The sequence below is a fragment of the Mesoplodon densirostris genome, chromosome 4 (assembly GCF_025265405.1).
Source record: "Mesoplodon densirostris isolate mMesDen1 chromosome 4, mMesDen1 primary haplotype, whole genome shotgun sequence".
In the NCBI taxonomy this organism is placed as follows: Eukaryota; Metazoa; Chordata; class Mammalia; order Artiodactyla; family Ziphiidae; genus Mesoplodon; species Mesoplodon densirostris.
The window spans coordinates 116,156,668-116,171,693 of record NC_082664.1 but is presented as its reverse complement, the minus strand read 5'-3'; the positions used below and the strand labels follow the sequence as shown (position 1 = coordinate 116,171,693).

General features: G+C 44.6%; 1 non-coding gene across 1 annotated transcript; it reads left to right on the top strand.

Moving 5' to 3' along the window:
* The first annotated feature begins 13,598 nt into the window (after positions 1-13,598).
* TRNAK-CUU (transfer RNA lysine (anticodon CUU)) lies at positions 13,599-13,671 on the top strand. Its single transcript has one exon. It is a non-coding gene; the product is annotated as a tRNA-Lys (tRNA).
* The last annotated feature ends 1,355 nt before the right edge of the window (positions 13,672-15,026 follow it).

Genomic DNA, 15,026 nt, shown 5'->3' with positions numbered 1-15,026 from the left:
GCCATCCTGCCTGCCTCTAATATGAGTTGTCAGAGTGGAGTTCATCAAGACAGAAATGATGTGAATGAATGTGGAGATGGCTCATGGCTCCCTACCTTCCACAGTTGTTTTAATTTAATAGGAGCTCAGAGGGTAAATGTTCCAGAGGCCCTTGCAGATGTGGGGGTTGCAAGAAGAGGGTGGCCTTGGGCTAAAGCAGAGACATCAAGACACTGTCTGATGTCTGGAGTCTGACCATTATACCTCCTGGGAAAAAAATGGGAGAGGCTGGGTGGGGAAAGTCAGATTCTAGCAGCTGGAGGACAGGAGGGGAGGGGAGAAGCTAGAGATTGCAAATGTAGACAGCTCTTTCAAAGTGGCCCGTGATGGAGGCGAGAGGGTGAGAGGTCACAAAGGGCTGTGAGGGAAGGTGGTGACCCTTTAGATGCTGGTGGGAAGGAGCAGAACGGTGGAGGTTGAACATTGAGGAGAGAGGGGGTGATGGAGGAGTGACAGCTTGTGGGGACGAGAAGATCCAGAGTCTCTGTGGGTTGGGGGTCAGTTATAGACAACATGATCCTCAGGTTGACAACTATATTTGAAAGCAGATGTTGCTATGAATTGAGTTGTGTCCTCCCAAAAGGTACACTGAAATCCAACCCCAGGTACCTGTTAAGATAAAGTAATAATGGATGAGGCTTGGCCCCAAATCCAATGACTGGTGTCCTTATAAGAAGGTCACATGAAGACAGACACACAGACAGGAGAGTGGTGTATGAAGATGGAAACAGAGACTGGAGTGATGCATCTACAAGCCAAGGATTGCCAGCAGCCCACCAGAAGCTGGAAGTGGCAAGGAAGGATTCTTCCCTAGAGCCTTCCAAAGGAGCGTGGCCCTGCTGACACCTTGATCTCAGACTTCTAGCCTCCAGAGAACTGTGAGAGAATAAATTTCTGTTAAGCCACCCCATTTGTGCTAATCTGTTATGGCAGCCCTAGGGAACTAATGCAGACGTCCTATGGGCTGAGCTTGCCTGTGGAGGAGGGTTGGGGAGGGGGGCTCACCTCTGGCTAAAGTCTGTAGCTCCCACTCATTCCTTCCAGCCTCCCTGGTGACCAGCAGCCTGGGGAGGTTAGAAGCATGGACTCACCCCACGTGGTCTAACATGGAGCTGCAATAGAGGGTTTGGGCTCAGGGAGGCTGGCATTGAGTGGGGGAGGGTAGGCAGCACAAAGGCAAAGGGGGAGTGCTCACAGTAGAGGTAGTGGCCTTGGAGGAAAAAGCACAGGCCCTGAGGCGCTTCTGGGCTGTGTGACCCTTGAGCAGATCATCTGATCTCCCTGGACCTCAACCGCCCCAACTTGTAGTTGAGACCATGCTGTCTGCAGCATTGGCACTGGGCCTCCCGAATAGTACAGCCCCAATACGTGATAGCACTCATTACCGTATGTTTTCATTCTAGCCATGGGGATCAATTTCACAGTCAGCAAACATTTCTTTTTTTTAAAAAATTATTTATTTATTTCTTTAGTTAGTTAGTTAGTTAGTTTTGCCGTGTTGGGTCTTCATTTCTGTGCGAGGGCTTTCTCTAGTTGTGGCAAGTGGGGGCCACTCTTCATCACGGTGCACAGGCCTCTCACTATAGCCTGTTGCAGAGCACAGGCTCCAGACGTGCAGGCTCAGTAGTTGTGGCTCACGGGCCTAGTTGCTCCGCGGCATGTGGGATCCTCCCAGACCAGGGCTCGAACCCGCGTCCCCTGCATTGGCAGGCAGATTCTCAACCACTGCACCACCAGGGAAGCCCCAGCAAACATTCTTGAAGGCTGACTGTGTGTCAGGCCCTGTGCTGGCTCCGGGGACAAGGACACACACACACGCACACCACACACACACAAGCAATTTATGGCCAGAGATTGTCAGACTGGATTTTAAAAAAAACCCATAATCCTACTTTATGCTCTTTACACAGACACACCTAAACATAAGGGCAAAAACAGATTGAAAGTAAAAAGGATGGAAAATGGGGCTTCCCTGGTGGCTCAGTGGTTGAGAGTCCGCCTGCCGATGCAGGGGACGCGGGTTCGTGCCCCGGTCCAGAGGATCCCACATGCCGCGGAGCGGCTGGGCCCATGAGCCATGGCCGCTGAGCCTGCGCGTCCGGAGCCTGTGCTCTGCAACGGGAGAGGCCACAGCGGTGAGAGGCCCGCGTACCGCAAAAAAAAAAAAAAAAAAAAAGGATGGAAAATGGCACACCTAGCAAATACGAATCCAAGCAAATACAAATGGCGGTACTATTCCATTGGTATAGCACTGTTAACATCTATAACAATGCTGAAGGCATTAAAGCATTAAAAGCATTATTAAGAATAAAGAAGACCATTATATAATGATATAAAATAACAATTCTCCAGTAAGATATTTGAAAAAGTTTAGCTTATATTCATATAACAACAACTGGTAGAATTGCAAGGGAGAAATGGATAAATCCATGATCATGGTGGCAGATTTTTAACATACCTCTCTCAGTAACTGAGAGCTCGACAGGTTAAAAACAATTAGGGTGTAGAAAATTTCAACAACCCAATTAACAAGCTTGATCAAATGGATAAGTATAAAACCCTGCACCCAACAGTTAGAGAATATACATTCTTTCCAGTGTTCATGAAATACTTAAAAAAAATTAACCACGAACTAGCCATAGAACAACTTTCAACAAAAACTAATAAATCCCTACTATACAGACATTCAGTTTCCAATCACAGTCCATTGAAGTTGGAAATCAATAACAACAAAATTAAGAAAACAAAATCCTATGTTTGAGAAAAAGCTTCTAAATGCAAAAACTAAATCATAATGGAAATTAGAAAACATTCGAAACTGAGTAATGAAAATATGAAGAGGTAAAATTTATTGAGTGTTTGCTGAGTCAGGCCTGTTCCAAATGCCTTGTTGTTTATAGATCCCCATTTCCTACATGAGAAAAATGAGGCATGGAGTAGGTGAATAAATTGTGCAAGGTTCCACTGTAGCTAACTGGCAGAGCTGAGATTCAAATCTGGTCTGGAGTTCAAGTTCATAACTACATATCAAAACCCTGATGTATTCTTAGCTGATGTGTTCTTAGCTGGCGTGACTGTGTGGCCTTCTTAGAAAGGAAGTATAGGCCTTCCCTACACCCAGGACATGGCAATCAACTCCCAGCACCCCACTGTCCCAGGCTGTCATTCCAGCATCAGCAGCCTCATGTGCCCCCAACCCAGGAACCCCTCCCAGCCCCATCTTTCCCTGTCGAAATCCCAGCCTACATCAAGGCCCAGCTCAAAGGACCCTTTTCTGTAGCCTTCCTACCCTCCTCTGACACTCCTGCAGGCCATAAACTGGAAAGCTGACCTTGCCAGTTCTCTGCTTTAAACCCTTCTCTGGGTGCCTGCTGCCTGGCAGTGCTCCCCCAGACTTCTCCACTGAAGTACTCTGAAAGGCTCTGCATTCAGCTGTGAGTGAAGTGTTCCTTAAAACCTTGAGTTTTATCTTCAAAATTTATCCAGTTTTCAGTCTGCTTCATACTATATCCATGTTTATTCCACTATAAAAATAATGTCCCCATCCTCAAGTGACTGATGCTCCAAATACACCCTGTGTTAGCACCACGGAGAACCCCAGTACGAAAAGCAGGAACTTACAAGGTGAAGCCCAGAATCCTGTGCCCGCAGCATGGGCTCCCTCTCCAGCCATCTCTGGACCCTGGACCCCGTGCAAATACACTCACTCTGTCCCCTCTACCTGGGGTGTCAAGCCTGCTAGATGGGACACTGGCCTGTGTCCCACATTCCCTGCTTATTTTGTGCTGTGCTGCTCTGCTGGCCTGGCAGCTGCCCCCTGGCCTTCCAGCATCCTGAATCTGAATCCCCTTTCCTGCCCCTGCCCTCCCCACCTCTTAAAGCATTTTCAGCTATCTCTTTTAAAGCACTCAGGGACCACAAACAGTGGCTTGGGCCTGACTGAAAGAACGTTTCTGGCCTCCCAGTTATGGCAGGTTTGCACTGATAAAGTCATGCCCTCCAGCCACCATTTGTTTGGGCTTCCCCCACTTCCTGGGGACCCTCAGGGCACCTGCCACAGGGCACCCCGGGTTCAGTCCCTATGAGTACAACCCCCTCCCTGGGCTGAGCAGGTGGTCCTCCAAGCCAGGGACCTTGCTTCTCCAATATGTTTGTCTCACCCTCACGATAGTCTCTGGGCTGATGTGGGTGCTGGAAGATTCCTTGCTGAAATGGAAATGTGTGTGGCCCTGACTCTTGACCCTTCCACTTAAAGTTTTTCTGCTCTTAGCTCGCTGATTAAAATGTCAAGTAAACAGGAATCTGTAAACCCACTTTCACTTCCCCAAAGGTGGAGTGGGCTCCATTTTAAATGCCCTTCTGTAGTTAGGATGAATAATCACCTCCTAATTGACACACTTAATGAATGGACAAAGGAAGGGTATGGGGGGCAGGACAGGGGAGGGGGCGTGGGGTACGAAGGGTCATTCCTGAAGGAATCCAGTTGTCACCTTGGATTATTGTAGAGGGAGATGGCAATATGGGGACAGAAAGATACCATTAATTTGGTCAGCAAGATATAGACGTATAAACCAAGGAATGTGTAAGCTATCAGCACCCTCCTCAGAGGTCCTAGCCAAGCCCCTGTTTTAGAGATGAGGAAACTGGGGTTCAGGAAGAGGAGGGCACTATCCAAGGTAACACAGGGAGCCCATGTCACAGCCTGGATTTCTCAGTTTGACAAGGTCCCAGGAGGAAAGCAGGCCACCCTGACACAGGGTGAGCAACCATTTGCCTGGGACTGGTTTCCAAGCAGCTGGAACTTTCAGTGTTAAGACTGGGCAAACCTGGATGGTGATCACCCTAACCCCTGTGGGTCATGGTTTCTCTCTCTTCTCTGTCTATATGTCTCCAAGAGAGGTTCTAGGAAAAATACGAAAAAAGCAAAGATATCTGATGCAGCCAGTCACTTGGACCCATCAGGACAAATGGCTTAGCCTGGGAGCGGGGTGGGCATGGGGGGCCCAAAGTGGCTGGGACTCTTAACACTGCCCAGGCCCTGCTTGCTCTGAGCACTTCGCCTGAGTCTCCAGCTTGGCCAGTCTTTGACTTCTTTGCTCTATTGTACAAAGGACAATCTAAAAGCTCTCTCGGAGCTGTTTAACTTTGATCTCTATAAACATTTCTTTTGGTATATGCCAGGATCCACGTGGCATGTATTTTGAGACACTGTTTAGCAATGTGCTGGCACGTCTTCTGTTGCTTTGTAGTTTGGGTGAGGATCCGGACAGCTCCGTCCCTAACTTTCCGTGTGACCTTGAGCAAATCTACGTATCTTTCTGAGCCTTGATTTCCCCATATGTGGGAAATTCTTATCGGACTTGCTCTGAAATTTGACTAGAAATTATCTATCATATATATAGTAAGCACTCAATAAAAGGTTGCTGTTTTTACCTCCGGTCCCTGATGGCTCTGGGTCCAGTCTATCCCTTCCTCCAAGGTTTGGGGGAGGTAGCTAGGGGTCAGTGAAGACATTGGGATTCTCTGTGGATGAAAATTTAAGATTTCTCTCTCTTGGCCCCTGCCAGTCCAGAACTCAAATCTGCTGTTAAATATTTAACAGTTTCCACACAGAGGCTTTTCACCAGGGCATCTCTTCTCCTTAAATTATCAGAACAGAGTTGAAGTTCTGAAGGGTGCTCATGTTTTCCACATAGAGAGCTACAATTATATAACAAGGGAGGGATTTGGATGTGTCTGGGTGGAGGTGGAGTGGATGAAAGGGCTGGGGGCTGGTAGAAAGGGCACTGGCCTGGGCATCAGGAGACCTAGGACTCTGTCCCAAGTCTGCTCCTCATTTGCTTTTTGGCAAAAGCAAGGCCCTTTTCCCTCTGGGCCTCTCTGGCTCCCTATCCATGAGATAAGCAGGTTAGAGTCAGTGATCTCCAAGGCTCTATCGAGCTCTTAATTTTTTGAGTTTAGTTTTTTGGACCTGATTGTGCTAGCTACACAGTAGGCATTAATAAATGTGGCATTTAATGAATGTTTGTTTAATGAATGAATATATGGGGGAGGGTACGGACACCGGTTGAGGACATTGACCACTCTCTTCTGGGAGAAGGGCCTGGCCCCAGTGTGGTATTCACTGGTCTGCTGGTTAGCCCCCAGCAGCACAGTCCTGAGGAAAACAAGAAGGGTTGAGGGCCAGGATGTCTGTCTCCCTTCCTGGGGTCCTAACACTGACTTCTTCCTTCCACTGCAGCAAATTTCTCTTCCAATCCAACTCCTACCTGGAAGTAGCCAAAAGACCCAGCTCCGGGCTACCCTGGTAGCGCAGTGGTTGAGAGTCCGCCTGCCAATGCAGCGGACACAGGTTCGTGCCCCAGTCCGGGAAGATCCCACATGCCGTGGAGCGGCTGGGCCCGTGAGCCATGGCCGCTGAGCCTGAGTGTCTGGAGCCTGTGCTCCGCAACGGGAGAGGCCACAACAGTGGGAGGCCCACGTACTGCAAAAAAAGAAAAAAAAAAAAAAAAAAAAAAAAAAAAGACCCAGCTTCATATACCATTTATATGTGGAATCTAAAATATGACACAAATAAACCTATCTACAAAACAGAACCAGACTCACAGACATAGAGAACAGACTTGTGGTTGCCAAGGGAGAAAGGCAGTGGGAGAGTGAAGGATTGGGAATTTGGGATTAGCAGATGCAAACTATTATATATAGGATGGATAAACAAGGTCCTCCTGTATAGCACAGGGAACTATATTCAGTATCCTGTGATAAGCCATAATGGAGAAGAATATGAAAAAGAATATAGATATGTATAACTAAATCACTTTGCTGTACAGCAGAAATTAACATGACACTGTAAATCAACTATACTTCAATAAAATAAAATTAAAAAAAAAGAAAAGTGCATTTGCATGAGGGGGCTCTGAATTCTAGTCCTAGATCTGCCCAGTCCAACCTTCTGGGGGAAATGTGGGCAGTTTCCATCCCTTTTCCAGACCAGGGACATTTTTTCCTTCAGACACAGTGTCAAGGGCTTGCAAGAATGCTTTTAAAAAAAGAAACTTATGAATGAATGCATGAGTACATAAATGTCTAAAGGCATAACACTACATCAATTCAACTCAGATAGGACTTCTGATAAACTTTTGTATTAAAGTATAACGTTAATATTTTAAAAAGCACAAATGTCATAAATGTTTAACTCAAATTTTCACAAAGTGAACACACTCAGGTAAACAGCACCCAAATCAAGAAAGAGACCATGACCAACATCCTTGGAGGCCCTCTCACACCCTCTTCTTCCATTACTACTTTCCCAAAATGTAACCACTCTTCTGTCTTCTGTCTCAGCTGCTTTTTGTATTTTATCCAGCTTTCCTAGTAGATCTTGGCAGGATAGTTGGTCTGCTACAAGCTAGTACAACATAGCCAGAAGCAGAAATCCTTGCCTTCCTCAACTCATACAGCTTTCTAAAATGTTAATATGTTTGATATGGTGTTTGGGTGGGGACTCCAATAATAAGTGTAACTGAGGGCTTCGGATATTTTTTATTGTGGTAAAATATAATATTTATAACCATTTGTAAGTATACAATTCAGTGGCAATAAATATATTCACAGTGTTGTATAACTATTATAACTGTCTATACCTGAAACTTTTTCATCATTCCCAACCAAAACTCCATACTCATTTCACAATACCTCTCCCTTCCTTGCTTTTCCCAGACCCTGGTAACCTCTATTCTACTTTCTGTCTCTATGAATTTGACTATTCTAGGTACCTCATATAAGTGGAACAATATTTACAATGTTGCTTCTGTGCTTGGCTTATTTCACTTAGCATAATTTTTTAAGGTCCATCTATGTTGTAGCATATGTCAAAATTTCATTCCTTTTTATGACTGAATACTATTCCACTGTATGCATATACTATATTTTGTTTATCCACTGATCTGTTGCTAGGCAATTAAGTTGTTTCCATCTTTTGGCTATTATGAACATTGGTGTACAAATATCTGTTCAAGTCTGAGATTTTAAAATGGCCCTATGGGGACTTATTTCCTACTTTGTAAATGATCAATTGGGCAACTTCCAGCTCTAAGACTCCAGGCAATGAACTGGCTCCCAAATGGACTAAGACGGTTGGGAGGTCAAAGGTACATACATGCCAGTGACTTGCCCCTCCCCGGGAATGTAGAGGCTTCTCGTGTGCCCACTGTGTGTGGCAAGACTGAACAACGGGGGCTTCCCTGGTGGCGCAGTGGTTAAGAATCCGCCCGCCAATGCAGAGGACATGGGTTCAGTCCCTGGTCTGGGAAGACCCCACATGCTGTGGAGCAACTAAGCCTGTGCACCACAACTACTGAAGCCCCCTGTGGGCCTAGAGCCCATGCTCCCCAAGAGAAGCCACCGCAGTGAGAAGCCTATGCACCGTGACTAGAGAAAGTTCGTGTGCAGCAACGAAGACCCAACGCATCCCAAAATAAAATAAATTAATTTTAAAAACCCTCTCTTTCCTTTCTCCTACAAAACTTGATAGTACTTTAAAAAAAAAAGACTGGACAACGGCATGGCTGGAGCAGCCCCTCCCTCCACAGCTGCAGTCCTAGGGAGACAGAGGAGAGTCTCCGGGTAAGAAGTGTTCAAATTGAGCCTGGCATCCTGGTCTGACCCACCAGATCAGGTGCTAATTCCCTGAGGACTGGGGGTCTCAGGGTGGGGGGTTCTGGCCCAGGAGGGGATGTCTTTGGTAGTGAGGCATGGGGTCTCTTCTCTAACCCTTGGTGGCAGGAGCCTCTCCCCATCATGTCTGAGATGGCAGGAGGGCAGGGAGGCCTGTCTCCACCACCGAACCAATCCTGGAAGGTTCAGGGACTGACTGACTCAGTCTACTCCAGAGGTGAAGACTGGCAGCCTGCAGGTTACAAGTGACCCATGGGTGGGTTTTGTTCAGCCAGCACATTTTGGCATTTAAAAAAAGTTAGTTGTCAACATTTGAAAATCAGGAATCTTTGCTTAAAATCCAGATTTCTGGTTCCTTTTAAAATAAAGTCAGAGGAGCTGGTGGTCCTGGGCCTGCATGCCCGGCAGTGGCTGCCCCTTTAGATCAGACCTCTACTCTCACAGGCAGCCCTGGCCCCTTCACTCATCTGCCTAGCCCTGTAACACCAGAGCCCTTTTGACTATATTTTAATTCCTTTTCAACCAACCAAGAAATGCTTCATAAACCCCAGGAAATGAAAGGTCAGATTTAAGAATTTGTTAGCTGACTGGTGCATAATGACCAAAGCATGGGTGCTGGAGCCAGACTGCCTTATCCAAATTGCAACTCTAGGATTCGTTGCATTGTACCCAATAGGCCTGCAAGCCTTGTAATTGCCCAGCTGCAAGACCAAAGAAAAAGCCCGTAGACAGTAACAGAGACATCAACAATATGGAATCTTACACATCTGAAGCAAAAGGTCCTGGAGCAACACCCCACAGTGTATGGCAGATAGGACATGGCAGCCATCTTCATTACTCGCGGGGAGAAGGAAGCTACCATATATAGGGGGAGGGGGGACTGACAATAGGTTGGGGCTCATCAGTTACCAGGGAAACCAGAAGCTGGGGCAGGGGGCAAGCACCTAGGTAGTTACTGATTAAGCCCTATGATTAAGGGGATTGGACAGTCCTGTAAGTAAGCAGGGACTGGTCAAGCAGGGGATGTACGGAGAGCAAGAGAACAGCCATCTTGAGCAGCCTGACCATACAGATTCATTAGCTGTGTGTCCTTGAGCAAGTTACTTAACCACTCCATGTCTCAGTTTCCTTATCCTTATGATGACAATAACAGCAACACTTTCCTCCTAGGATTGTTATGAGGCTGAAATGAATGAACACATATACAGTACAGTACTTTGGAAAGTGCCTGGGTCATGGAAAAGGAGAAGGGGTACAAGAAGTGGTTATGGCATTGGAGGCCTTGAGGGTGCCCCAGCACCAGCTTGACAGGGGTGTGTCAAGCCCAGCTCTGCTATCTGTTAGCTGTATAGTCTTGGACAAGTCATTTGATCCATCTGAAGGTCCTTTGAGAACATGGAGGCACTTCACAGAGTGGAAACTCCACAATTGGCAGCTATTAGTATTAAGTGCTTGCTGAATGCTCTTGGCTTGCTTCCACATGAGCCCTGCTGCCCACCACTTTCAGGGCTGGGGAATGGATATTGACCTGGAAGACTGGGAGATTGAGCTGAAAAGAACAAAGAGGCTATGCTGGGTACAAAGGCACCATTGTGAGCATGTGGTCTCACAATTTCCTTTCTGTCCTTTCAACCTGCAGGGATGCCATTTGGGACCTGAGTGGGAAGGGCGTGGGAGCCCGTCCAGAGTTTACCAGCTGGTCTCAGGGAAGGTCAAAGAAGCACACGACGCCAGAGGAGAGACAGCCCTGCAAGGTCCTTGTGTGTCAGTCTCCTTGTTATGTCGGTGAAAAATCTGGGGACCAGAGTGGGAAAGAGCATCTGACATCACATTTCCTCTGACATCACAGGGCAAATCAAGGGTGAGAATCAGAGCCTCACACAGGGGACAGCAGGAAGTCCTACTGCTCCAGGTCTTCTATTCACAGGGGCATTTGAGGTATTGTTCAGACATTTGACCCTTTTTCCAAATGAAGTTGTGTATTCTATCATTAAACACACTGAGAAGATGGCAAAAGTAAACACTTATCTTGCAACTTAAATATTGAGAAGTGCCCTTGGCATCCTGCAAGCTGGAAAGTCCATGGCTTTGCTCTTTCTAGCCCAGTAGGGTTGGAGCATCTAGTATAGGTAGGGGTGGGTAATCAAAGCCAGAGAGGTAAGGTGATCTTGATCAGGCAAGACCAGACAGGCTTCATTAAGGAGTTTGTAATTTGGGCTTCATCCTGAGGCAGTGGATGACCTTGGAGAGATTTAAGGGAAATAGCAGAAAGATCGTGCTGGTTGCAAAGACCTCCCCAGACCACTGAGGAGTGTGGTTTAGCTTCAGTTGGTACCCAGAGGGAGGAGGGAAAGAGACAGGAGTACCAGGGTCTTCATAGTGCTCATCTCAGCCATCTCCATGGTGACACTGGAAGATGGTACAGTTCCTTTCAAGGAAATTTCCCTACTAAAGTTTCAAGTGTTTTTGTGTTTCAGGCTGGCCTAGACCCTGGCTTCATCCCCTTCTCTCTGAACACAAACAGGCAAACTGAGAAGTTGAGGGAGTAGAGATGAAATGCTGGGTTGAGATGGTATGGGGCAGACCGGTCCCAGCAGTGCCACCAGCCTGTGCAACCTTGGCCACCCATCCTCCATCCTCCACCTCTAGGCCTCCCCAGGCCCAACATCTAGTGGAAATCAAGTTGTGCCTCTTCTGAATAAGAAAAGCTTTTCTTCTTACACTCACTCAGTGAAACTCAAGGGAAACGACCAGCACTTCTGTCCAGGGGTCTATGTGGTCATGAATTCGTGAGCTCCTTAGAGACCTCCTTAAGCCATCCCTTTTCTTAGCCTTCTCTCTCTCACTCTCATCCCTTCTCTCCCCACCTCCCCATATTTTGTAGATGAAGAAACAGAGGCCCGCATTATGGAGGTGACTCACATAAAGGTTAAAATTCCAAAGGAACTTCCTCAAAAAATTACACATAGAATTACCATATGATCCAGCAATTCCATTTCTGGATATACACCCAAAAGAATTGAAAGCAGGGAATCGAACAGATATTTGTACACCAACACTCAGAGCAGAATTATTCACAATAGTCAAAAGGTGGAAGCAACCCAAATGCCCATCAACTGATGAATGGATAAACAAAATGTGGTATATTCATGAGATGGAATATTTATTCAGCCTTAACAAGAAAGGATATTCTGAGGTATGCTACAACATGGATGAACTTTGAAAACATTATGCTTAGTGGAATAAGCTAGACACAAAAATATAAAATATTATATGATTCTACTTACATGAGGCACCTAGAGTATGGAGACAAAAAATAGAATGGCAGTTGCCAGGGGCTGAGGGGAGAATAGGGAGTTGTTTAATGGGTACAGAGTTTCAATTTAGGAAGATGAAATAGTTCTGGAGTTGGATGGTGATGAGGGTTGCACAACAATGTGAATGTACTAATGCCACTGAACTGTACACTTAAAAATGGTTAAAGTAGTAAATTTTATGTTATGTTTATTTTACCATAATTTAAAAAAAAGAAACACATACACAATACAGAATGGTATCCAATCCAGGATCACCTATTGCATCTGATTATTATGGCCACTGTATCTCTTTTAATATAGCGAAAGTCATTTTTTTAAAATACAATACTTACTTGTTGAAGTATTGTCCTGCAGAATTTCCCACTTTCTGATTTTGTGCTATTTCTTCCTTGTGCTGTCATTTGTCTGGTTCCTCTCTTTATTTACTGTAAACTGGAATTAATATCTAATGGTTGATAGATGTACATGAAGTTTTTTTTGGCTAGAATAAATAATGACCCTTGATCTTGCGTACTTCAGATTATATCACCATTGAAGACACACAATCTCACTGAAGATTAGTAAACCACTAGCAAAACTCAGATTAATTTCTCACTTAGGGTGGTGACAGCTCGATTCCTCCATTGTACAGTTACTCTTGAATCTAGGAAGTAACCCGTGTAGTGTTGCTTTGAACCTGTGTGACCCTTAACAATTATTAACATAACGGTTTAACCTCGAAGGATAATCCTCGTTTACAAGGGTTTGCCGATTTACGCTTTTTCTAATCCTACATTTTTCCCCCACCCTATAAAGTAGAGCACGCCCTCATCAACTGGGACTATTTGGTTGCTACCAGAAAAGCAGAATAAATCTTTAATTTTTTTCGTTCTAGTGGGGAGAGGTTTGAAATAATGGTCCCTGCCCACACAGAGGTGTTATCATACTGTAGGATAAATGTCTTTACTTTTTAGTTCTGTGGGTGAGCAAACGCCACAATTAATTCAATTAATTTCTGAGACTGCGTTAGCTTTTTAATAATCTGCTATGTGAACAATGAGGCATGGCTTCGTTGAACCACTGTCATGTCGTAGAAAAATGCCAGATACCTCAAAGCCACACGGGGGCTCCCGAGAGGCCAGCCAGCTCTACACATGTGCTTTGGATTCTGATCTTCTTTAGAAGGTACGCAGGACGTTCCTCCAGATCCAGCTGTTGTGTCCGGCCACGCAGGTGTCGAGACCATTCTTGGTCCTCGGAGCGGCAGGGGGTGAGCGCTGTCTCTGCGGGGATCTCGGGGATAAACAGGAGGCACCCCACGTTCACTTCTGTCCTCTCAGCGGGAGTTCAGGGGCGCCTGCATCAGCCCGCTTTACCGCTGACCACTAGAGGGCCATTTAAACATTTATTAAACAGTAAAAGTTTGTGTGCACAGAATCGGAAATGAAACACAATTTTGAGAGTAGTATAAAGCTTTACCAAAAAAAAATTATGGGACAAAAATTTAAATACAAAATTTAAGTGTTGGAACAAGTTAAAAGAGTCTTATCACTTTGAAAAGATTTAGAAAAAGAGTGTTGCTCAACTGCCCGGCTAGCTCAGTCGGTAGAGCATGGGACTCTTAATCCCAGGGTCGTGGGTTCGAGCCCCACGTTGGGCGATTGCTTTTCTACGTTTTTTTCCAATTCGCTATTACTTCATATGGTCCATAATAATTGAACTCAATCTGGAGGATCTTACTTTCAAACAATTCAACACATAACTGACTTCAAATCAGAGTTACTTATTTTCAAACAATTCAACACATTAAAAACTATGAAGACTGAACAAGTTAAAAAAAGGGAACAATAAAACTAGAAAACAATTTCATATTATAAATACACAGTTAAAGGTTATCTGTGTATAAAAATATTTGTTACTGAGTGGTCTATTTGAAGGTCGGTGGAATGCCAAAGGTTAGGAGATAGAAGACATGAAAAATTAATGAAATTGTAGGGTTCATAAATATTGCTGAAGTGATCTCTGTCAAAATGTTTGAAATGTGTAATTTTAACTTTATGCTCTGCGATACTGAAAATTAGTTTGGAGATCAGCTCTGATTCACAGGGTTTACTATGCACATTAATTTCATATCTTTGATTTCCTCTAAGTAATTTACTTTGTGCATTTGGGAAGGGCTAGTGATTATTATGGGCTGTTTAAACCACTGTAAGATTGTTTCAGTGAGGATAGCTATTGTGAACAGACATAGGAGTTTCGTAATCCTTTTTTTCTAAGTCAGTGATCCAAACTGAGCATTTTTACTGTAGCAATTTTTCAGTCTCAAAACATATTCAATATCCTGTGATAAACCATAATGGAAAGTAATATAAAAAAGAATGTGTATGTATGTGTGCACGTGTGTGTGTAACTGAATCACTTTGCTGTACAACAGAAATTAACATATTGTAAATCAACTCTACCTCAATAAAAAAAATCATGTCTCAAAGCAAGTAATTATTTTTTCCTTCATATGTTTTCCTAAAAGAATTCAATTTCTTAGGGCAAAACTTTGCTTCTACGTTCACAGTTGAAAATTCTTTCCTTGCTTAAATATTTCCTGTCATTCCCAGCAATTCTCAAACATTCTCCACAATTACCATATGTTATTATCATCAATTCAAGATACTATTTCAGACTTTGGAAGAAACACATGGAAAATTTCGCAATCGAAAATAAAGACCCCTAAATACTTCTATTATTACAAAGGAATATTTAATCTCTAGGTGATGGGAGGTGAAGTAGAATTTTTAAAAAGGCAAACTGTCAGAGAAAAATCAAACTGGTAAATTGATGAGAAGTCAATGAAGATCTATTTACTTTTAAATATATATCCATTTTAAATTGAAGGTCAGTGTTATGGGTTGAATTTGTGTCCCCCTGATATTCATATGTTGGAGTTCTAACCCCTAGTACTTCAGAATGTAACCTTATTTGGAAATAGGGCTGTTGCAGATGTAATTAGTTAAGATGAGG